Source organism: Hesperophylax consimilis, unplaced genomic scaffold (genome assembly GCF_061612785.1).
Source record: "Hesperophylax consimilis isolate HC1 unplaced genomic scaffold, BYU_Hcon_1.0 scaffold_241, whole genome shotgun sequence".
Classification (NCBI taxonomy): domain Eukaryota; kingdom Metazoa; phylum Arthropoda; class Insecta; order Trichoptera; family Limnephilidae; genus Hesperophylax; species Hesperophylax consimilis.
The window spans coordinates 15,001-25,000 of NW_028301438.1; the positions used below are offsets into that span (position 1 = coordinate 15,001).

General features: G+C 45.1%; 3 non-coding genes across 3 annotated transcripts in view; all 3 read right to left on the bottom strand.

The window, feature by feature from the left end:
- The window catches only part of LOC149408499 (large subunit ribosomal RNA), a 4,064-nt gene extending 2,583 nt beyond the window's left edge, over nt 1-1,481 (bottom strand). Inside the window, exon 1 of the ribosomal RNA XR_016305554.1 lies at nt 1-1,481. This exon is cut by the window's left edge and continues 2,583 nt beyond it. This is a non-coding gene — a ribosomal RNA (large subunit ribosomal RNA).
- Nucleotides 1,482-1,890: 409 nt separating this feature from the next.
- Nucleotides 1,891-2,052, bottom strand: LOC149408500 (5.8S ribosomal RNA). Its single transcript, XR_016305556.1, has one exon. It is a non-coding gene; the product is annotated as a 5.8S ribosomal RNA (ribosomal RNA).
- A 329-nt stretch (nt 2,053-2,381) lies between these two features.
- LOC149408501 (small subunit ribosomal RNA) lies at nt 2,382-4,321 on the bottom strand. The gene has a single exon (XR_016305558.1). It is a non-coding gene; the product is annotated as a small subunit ribosomal RNA (ribosomal RNA).
- Nucleotides 4,322-10,000: the final 5,679 nt, after the last annotated feature.

Consider the following 10,000-nt stretch of genomic DNA (forward strand, 5'->3'; position numbering starts at 1 on the left):
GTTCTGCTTACCAAAATTGGCCCACTTGGCACTCCCATCCGAGCTCCTACTTCATCTTCGAGCAAGAAGGAGATCTCACCCATTTAAAGTTTGAGAATAGGTTGAGGCCATTTCGGCCCCAATGCCTCTAATCATTCGCTTTACCGGATGAGACTGTGCGAATGGCGGTCCGAAAACCGTCATGTTTCTCGAGCGCCAGCTATCCTGAGGGAAACTTCGGATGGAACCAGCTATTAGATAGTTCGATTAGTCTTTCGCCCCTATACCCAGTTCGGACGATCGATTTGCACGTCAGAATCGCTTCGGTCCTCCATCAGGGTTTCCCCTGACTTCGACCTGACCAGGCATAGTTCACCATCTTTCGGGTCCCAGCGTGTACGCTCTCAGTGCGTCTCGATAATCGCACGGGGGCTTTCTCGAAACGCCTCGGGAATGCGGCGGGGCGTCTGACGACGCCCGCGCATCTTCCCTGCGACCGGCTCGAGGCCGGCCTTTCACTTTCATTTCGCCTCTGGGTTTATCAGTGTTCCCAATGACTCGCGCACATGCTAGACTCCTTGGTCCGTGTTTCAAGACGGGTCCTGTGAGTGCCCAAAACAAAACCACCGCCGACCGGGACGCGTCCCGTCCGAGAGCGCGCCGCTAACGACGGACACCCGACGCGCGACACCCGCGACGCACTAGACGCCGGGGGCCACGCGAAGGACGCCGCTGCAGCGCGACGGACGCCCGCGAGGGGCGGACGCGATCCTCGTTCTCTACCGTCGCTGCGTAATGTACGCCGCGGCCGTGGACACCGCGGCTCCGCCTCGCAGAGCGAGACGGGTCAACCGCACGGCGCATTCGACCGCGGCGCGACGGGTCGCGGTGTTATACTAAGGGAGAAGTGCACGCGCTCCGGGAGCCTGACGGCGCACCCGCGCACCCACCGCCCCGACCCGAAAGCCGAAGGCGAAGGTTTGCGCGAGGCGCGAGCCCCGACGGAAGACACGATGAATCTCCCCGTTCGCTCGTTTGAGTTCCACAGGTTTACCCCTGAACGGTTTCACGTACTCTTTAACTCTCTCTTCAAAGTTCTTTTCAACTTTCCCTCACGGTACTTGTTCGCTATCGGTCTCGTGGTAGTATTTAGCCTTAGATGGAGTTTACCACCCACTTAGGGCTGCACTCTCAAGCAACCCGACTCTAGGGAGAGAGACCGTCGCGGCCGGCTACCGTCACCACGGGCCTGGCACCCTCTGCGGGTAAGCGGGCCCCGTTCAAGATGAACTTGGACAGGCAGCCGTGACTAATGACCGCGCGTGTATGTATAACTCTCCTCCCGAACGCTACATTTCCCGGCGGCCCGCCGGGGCCGCAGGATTCAGCGCTGGGCTCTTCCCGTTTCGCTCGCCGCTACTCGGGGAATCCTCGTTAGTTTCTTTTCCTCCGCTTACTGATATGCTTAAGTTCGGCGGGTGATCTCTCCTGATTTGAGGTCGACAACAAAAATTTTATAAATTCGAGAAGTACGCAAAGCAAGTGTGCGCGTATTCTCGCCCGTGCAGACTCTGTCAAGCGGGCGCGAAACCGACGAGCGTCCGCGGAGGTGCGCGCGGCCGAGAGCGCGAAGATCGCCCCGGACAGCCGACCGCTCGCGCGGTAGACTGCCCAGTTTTCAGCGTCGTCGCTAGCTCAAGGCTCGCACGCGTTCCTCCGCGTTTGGTATAACGCAAGCGGAAATCGCGCGCATCGAGAGAGCACTTCGTCAAATTTAACCGGACGCCGAGGTCCCGGCGCGCGTCTCCGAGGAGACGACGCGCGCGGGCCCCGGCGACGCCGGCAACGCTCGCTCTGCGCGCCCCCGTCCGAGGACGGGGGCGAGAGAACAGTCTGGTCGCATTGTGTGCGCGACCCTCAAACAGGAGTGGTCCGTCGACAAACTACGTCTTGCTCGGACCGCAATGTGCGTTCGAAATGTCGATGCTCATGTGTCCTGCAGTTCACACTCTGACGCGCATTTAGCTGCGTTCTTCATCGACCCACGAGCCGAGTGATCCGCCGTTCAGGGTAATAATGATAACAAACATAAATAGATACGTTTTAGTTTTCGGTTTTTACAATTTGGTTTGCGTTTTCGAAATGTTTATAATTCCATTCGACAAAAAGATTAATTTTGTACCGCCGCCTTCACGGCGACGGGTAAAATTTCACCGGACGAGCGGATAGAGGACGAAGCCCTCCTCCGCTCGACGCCGGCGGTTCTCGGTTCGCATCGGCGCCCTCGGGCGATCTCCGACGCAGTAATTTAGCATTCGTTCGATTATGGTATATATGTATAATATATGTTTTGTTTCATAATAATATTTCATATCATGGAAAGCGCAAACATTAAACACAGGAAATGATCCTTCCGCAGGTTCACCTACGGAAACCTTGTTACGACTTTTACTTCCTCTAAATGATCAAATTCGGTCAAACTTTCCGACGCGTCGGATGCCCGTGAGAGCTTCCGCGCACCAGTCCGAAGACCTCACCAAATCATCCATCGGTAGTAGCGACGGGCGGTGTGTACAAAGGGCAGGGACGCAATCAACGCGAGCTGGTGACTCGCTTTTACTAGGAATTCCTCGTTCATGGGGGAGAATTGCAAACCCCAATCCCTATCACGAAGGGGTTTCATCGGGTTACCCGGGCCGTTAGGCCAAGGAGGACACGCTGATCCCTTCAGTGTAGCGCGCGTGCGGCCCAGGACATCTAAGGGCATCACAGACCTGCTATTGCTCAATCTCGTGCGGCTATATATACCGCCGGTCCCTCTAAGAAGATTTTCATTGTACGCCGGTAGTGAAGACCGCGAAACGCACGACCCCGACGCGCGAACGCCGAAGCCGCGCGCACACGGACCCTCGTGATACCGGTTGCACGTCTATTTAATAGGCTAGAGTTACGTTCGTTACCGGAATTAACCTGACAAATCGCTCCACCAACTAAGAGCGGCCATGCACCACCACCCACCGAATCGAGAAAGAGCTGTTAATCCGTCAATCCTTCCAGTGTCCGGGCCTGGTGAGTTTTCCCGTGTTGAGTCGAATTAAGCCGCAGGCTCCACTCCTGGTGGTGCCCTTCCGTCAATTCCTTTAAGTTTCAGCTTTGCAACCATACTCCCCCCGGAGCCCGAAAGCTTTGGTTTCCCGGGAGCTGCCCACCGGGTTAAAATTATGAAACTTCGGCGGATCGCTGGCTGGCATCATTTATGGTTAGAACTACAGCGGTATCTAATCGCCTTCGAACCTCTAACTTTCGTTCTTGATTAATGAAAACACCTTTGGCAAATGCTTTCGCTTTAGTCCGTCTTGCGACGATCCAAGAATTTCACCTCTAACGTCTCAATACGAATGCCCCCAGTCGTCCCTATTAATCATTACCTCTGGTATCAGAAAGCCAACAAAACAGAACCGAGGTCCTATTCTATTATTCCATGCGTACAATATTCAGGCAAGTGTTAGCCCGCTTTGAGCACTCTAATTTGTTCAAAGTAAACAGCCGCGACGGCCCGCCTCGGTGCGCGGCCGACCGTGAGGCCGACCGACACACGCCGGCGGTGGACGCACCGGCGAGAAGCCCCGCAGACGTGCCTGTCGTACCGCATTCGGTAGACCGACACCGCAGGACACAATTTCAACTACGAGCTTTTTAACCGCAACAACTTTAGTATATGCTATTGGAGCTGGAATTACCGCGGCTGCTGGCACCAGACTTGCCCTCCAATGGATCCTCATTAAAGGATTTAAAGTGTAATCATTCCGATCACGAGGCCTCGGACGAGTCCCGTATCGTTATTTTTCGTCACTACCTCCCCGTGCCGGGAGTGGGTAATTTGCGCGCCTGCTGCCTTCCGTGGATGTGGTAGCCGTTTCTCAGGCTCCCTCTCCGGAATCGAACCCTGATTCCCCGTTACCCGTGACAACCATGGTAGTCGCATAAACTACCATCGACAGTTGATAAGGCAGACATTTGAAAGATGCGTCGCCGGTGCTAGACCGTGCGATCAGCTCAAAGTTATCTAGAGTCATCTCGAATGGCGACGGACGGGGCGCGAACCCCGCCGCCGATTGGTTTTTGATCTAATAAAAGCATTCCTCCCGTTACCGGTCAGAACCTCGTTTGCATGTATTAGCTCTAGAATTGCCACAGTTATCCAAGTAACCGTGTACGATCTAAGGAACCAAAACTGATATATTGAGCCATTCGCGGTTTCACCTTAATTCGGCTTTTACTGAGACTTGCATGGCTTAGTCTTTGAGACAAGCATATGATTACTGGCAGGATCAACCAGGGAGCTGCACCACCGTCGGAGGGTTTTTAATCCTCCGAACGACAGAGGCCCGCCCTCGCGTAGAGGGCGCGGACAACACGGCGTTAAAGAACACGCGACGGAGTCACCCGCACGAGTCACGCTCATTATGCGTACCGCTATATTCTCCCGCTCGGCGACCGTCGCTAGACGAAAGCTCCGCGGGAAAATTTTTGCTTCAAACGAAGAAAGCGCGCGTAGGACGGCTCCCGCCCGAGAGAGAGAGACCGCACCCGCGACGACGCTATCGTCCGATTTATAATTCCCATTCGTAAAACGTGTACACCGAAAGCGCACGCCTTTGGCGAGGCAACAGTGAGACGGGGATAAAATCCTCCGCCTTTGCTTTTGAAAATTCTGCTCGCGCGGAACTCCAGAGTCAAAACATGAGCGCGAACGCCGCGCAGAAGCGGGCGTCACGTAGTTTCTCGCAAATAACACCGCCGACACGACCGATAGGCCGCCGCAGTTTGCGAACGCCGTGCATCGAGAGCCCGCCACACTCGGCGGGCACAAAGCTGTGCCGGGTCGCGTTCTCGCTCGGGACGGCGCCGAGCGCGATGCGCCCGCTCCGACCCCTCGAAGGCGCGCAGGCGGCCGGGCCGTCGGGCCTCGGGCGGCTCGCGAAACCGGGCACAAGGCGCTCGGTCTCGGTAAATAAATTTACTCTCGTCACTTACTTTCGTATTCGCATTTTGGAAATTTTAAATTATTTCATTTAATCGATGATACCGACCGACCGTTCCCGGTGAGTTTAAAAAAACTTAATACAGAGGTACGTAGTTATTTCAAATTTACACAATAAGAACATATTTCAAATAAAAATAAAAACTTAACATAGATATAATAATAATAATAATAAATAACTAACATAACTAACTAAATATATAACTAACAGATCGAGCGATTAGTCATAATAGAACCGATATAGTTTTACATGACAAAATTTTTAAAAATAACTTATATCATCGATGTCGCTATTCCGAATTCCTGTAATATTCAAAAATCTGTTAGTGAAAAAATAAGAAAATACACAGATTTAGGAAATGAGAAAAAAAGAATTTGGCATTCTCAGACTATAAAAATATTACCATTCGTTATTTCGGCTACCGGCATTATACCTAGCTCTCTTATTAAAAATTTAGGCGTATTAGATCTATCAAAAAATTTATATATAAAGATGCAAAAGTCGGTCATTTTGAATACATGTAGGATAACAAAAGATTTTTTTAAATGTTTATGTTGAGGGATCTGTAGGATTTATTTATAGGCCCCGTTAGGAGTTCTACCGAGCCGAACCCTCCGATATGAAAATATCTGGAGTCGGTGAATTATTTTCCCATTTGATCTCTGTTGAGTTGACGTGTTGTTCTTGTATTGTTTTGTATTTATTTTACTTTTTTAAATTTAAATTCCATTGACAAAGATCAATTTTTTGCTAATAAGTATTGGCAAAAAATTTTTATTGGCATAAAATTATATTGGCAGAAGATTTTATTGGCATCAAATTTTATTGGCAGAAAATTTTATTGGCCTAAAATTTTATTGGCATAAAATTATATTGGCAGAAAATTTTATTGGCATCAAATTTTATTGGCATCAAATTTTATTGGCAGAAAATTTTATTGGCATAAATTTTAATGGCAAAAATTTTTGTCAATTTATCTATTTGCAAAAATTGTAATCGCACCTAACCTGACCTGACCTAACCTAACCTAACCTAACCTAACCTAACCTAACCTAACCTAACCTAACCTAACCTAACCTAACCTAACCTAACCTAACCTAACCTAACCTAACCTAACCTAACCTAACCTAACCCAACCTAACCTAACCTAACCTAACCAAACCTAACCTAACCTAACCTAACCAAACCTAACCTAACCTAACCTAACCTAACCTAACCTAACCTAACCTAACCAAACCTAACCTAACCTAACCTAACCTAACCTAACCTAACCTAACCTAACCTAACCTAACCTAACCTAACCTAACCTAACCTAACCTAACCTAACCTACACTAACCCAACCTAACCTAACCTAACCTAACCTAACCTAACCTAACCTAACCTAACCTAACCTAACCTAACCTAACCTAACCTAACCTAACCTAACCTAACCTAACCTAACCTAACCTAACCTAACCTAACCTAACCTAACCTGATACATAAAGTAAATTCACCCGGCACCCACAAGACTAGGCAACATTTTAGAATTGTTATATTATATCATTTATTCTGTTGAGTTAAAAAAAAAAGAAAACTTAATAGACGACATTGAAATTAAATCAAATAAATTCATATTTACACGTACATTTTTTAAAAATATATTCAATTAAAAATTAACATTTTTACCTCTACAAGAGTCCAAAAACACTCGTCTGTGAAGTGTAAAAAAATAATAATAAAATTTTACTTTTAAAACATATGTAAATAGGAGAAAAAAAAAATCATAACAAAACATATAAAGTGAAGAGATTTTTGTATATTTATACATAAGTACATACATACATACATACATACATACATACATAGTAAGAAAACGATTTTAAAAGGGATTCGAATAAAACAAATTCACCGACTATTACAGACCGCGATGCGCCCGCTCCGACTCCTCGACTGCGCTCAGACGGACGCCCGGGCGGTCGGGCCTCTCGCGGAACCGGCCGCAGTAGCGCGAGCCGCGTCGCCTCATCTCCGGCCGTCTGCCCGACTGCTCACGCTCGGTCTCGAAAAAATAAATTTACCCTCGTCGCTCACGTCTTCTCACTATCGAAATGTTAAATTATACATACATACATACATACATACATACATACATACATACATACATACATGATAAGAAAACTAAAAAATAAACATTTTCACACTGAGGGCCATTAAGTGCGGCCCGTTTACTCCCGCCGTTTACCCGCGGCTACCACCCGAAATGAGATCCTCTCAGCTCCGCTCCGGTCCCAATGCTCCCGTAACATTTAAATTTTTTATTCTACGCTGCAAGAATGACGTTCCGAATTAGATTCCGAAATAAAAATCTATAAAAATAAATAAATTACAATTTCACATTGAGGGCCATTAAGTGCGGCCCGTTTACTCCCGCCGTTTACCCGCGGCTATCATCCGAAATGAGATCTTGTCAGCTCCGGTCCCAATGCTCCCGAAACCTTTAAATTTAATATTCTACACTAAGAATGGCGTTCCGAATTAGATTCTGAAATAAAATACGTCAAAAAAAAAAGTTTTTTTTTTTTTTTTTTTCTTTTAAATCACACCGTGCCCGGGGCAAATGGCGTCATCGGGTGCGTCGCAGTTACTCCCGCCGTCCACCCGCGGCCGCTACTCGATATCAGATCCCACTCATCGCCGGCCCCGCTGCACCGAACCGCGGCTAAATTTATTATTCTACACTAAAAATGACGTTATGAGTTCGATTCTGAAATTTAAAAAAAATAAATATTTTATTTTTAAATAAGAAAATTTTGAAAACACTTTGAGGGCCGTTAAGTGCGTTCCAGTTACTCCCGCGCTTTACCCGCGCCCGCCGCTCTGAATTGCATTCCCTCACCTCCTGACGAAAATGATTTATTTAATTTATTAATTATCGAAGACAATATTACCGATTTCTAAACGAAAATCTGAAACAGAAAAATCAGAAAAGGATACGGTCACATCTAGGACTGATTTTTTTTTTTTTTATTATTTTGGTGATTTTTCTCTTTCAGATTTTCTTTTAGAATTCGCTAATATTATCTTCGATAATTAAATATTACAATATTAGGTTTTACTCAGTAAAGTTATTCCAAAAAATAAATAATTACTATTATTATTATTTATAATTTTTATTCACACATAAATATGACACTTAGGTACACAGCATAAGAAGAATAATAACAAAAAACCTAATTTTCCCCGAAACCGCTACGCCATCTATCGTCTACAATGTTTTGAACTCATCAAAAGACGAAAAAAAAGAAGAAAGGTTTGTGAATTGATTTCTTTTTTCGATATCATACTACAAGTCGTAAGTTGGGTTTCTATATTATATTGATCGGCGACCGGATAAATCATCAAAATGATAATTCATCACATATTTAAAAAGTTATGTAAAGTCATGGAAAGTGATGAATCAAAAACTTTTTTTTACTGGGTTAAGTAGGTTAGGTTAGGTCAGGTTAGGTTAGGTTGGGTTAGGTTAGGTTAGGTTAGGTAAGGTTAGGTTAGGTTAGGTTTAAACAAATCATCGTTTTTAATGATTCTATATCACTTTTTAAAAGTGTGTTGAACAGTCACCGTGTTGAGTTAGCATGGAACCATATTGATCATAAATTTTATATATAATCATAATACATAGGGCGACTGAAGAAAGCCACACTAAGTTTATCGAAAACCGCCACGAGTGTCGATGAAATAAATAAATAAATAAATTAATTAAAATTAAAAGAAAATCGATAAATGCAATCAGGTTGCATGATAAATCACCACAATGACAACAGAACACACATTGAAAAAGTGATATGAAGTCATTAAAAGTGATGAAACAAAAATTGGGTTAAATACTTATACTCGTAACCTATTCAACCTAGTTTTTGTTTCATCACTTTTCATGACCTCACATCGCCGTTTAAAGGTTTGTTGAATTTTGATTTTGACGATTTATCCGGTCACTAACCCCTAACCTAACCAGAATACGGGACACGTCTCCATCGTCTTTTTTTTTTCGAAAATTCGGTTAAAAAAAAAAAATAACATTCTGGAGGAGAACCACCACTTTCTTGCCCTGTTTTAGGTACTGACAGTACCCCTTCAGAGCAACAACTCGGAAACTGCTTTTAAATTTAACTGAAACTGTAATGAAACATTCTTTATGGGCATTCTGGTAATCATGTACCGCTTCTGTTGCGGTTATCATCTGGGCTCGCTCCACATGAATTAACATACACTTTACGCATTGAAAGAGTCCATAAATTTTTTTTAAGGTTTTTTTATTCTCGCGGCTCTATGGACGTTACCCTTGGCTTTACCCATCGATTTATATATTAGGCATGACCAATTACCACTCCCTAGAGACAAGTAGAGGTATTGCTTTGCTTAAATATTTTTTTCAACTAATAAACGATCACTTATCTAATAATGATATACTGGCCCAATTATTTTTTTTTTGTACCAGAGTCTCACTCTCGAGGACGTCATAACAATGACGTCTTCTATATAGTAGAGCGAGCCGCACTAATTTATTTATAAACTCACGAGAGCTACGTGCTTTTTGAATGCGGTAGATAAAAAAATAGATTTTTATTTTTTGTGTCCTATAGCGCATTTGCGAGATTTTTGGAATTGCATATACACTGCATAAATGGTACAATTATGGCTATTTTACTTGTAATTGTTATAAATAAATGTACAAATTATATAAATAAATACATACCTAACCCCCGTTTCTTATTTTCGGCATTCGGAGTGGTTGAGGTGCAATGGCAAGGCCATTTCCTGGTTATCAGCTGAAAACGGGATACGCCGAGCAGTATCTTGTTCTGATCCAACTTCACTGTCCGAGTCAATGGTCAATTGTTCCCTGTGGGACTTCCTTTTTAGAGGGTCAAGCAGTAGGCGATGTGGAGGAAATTAGTTCATGAATCTTTTTCATAAGGTTTTTTTCACGGTCCCC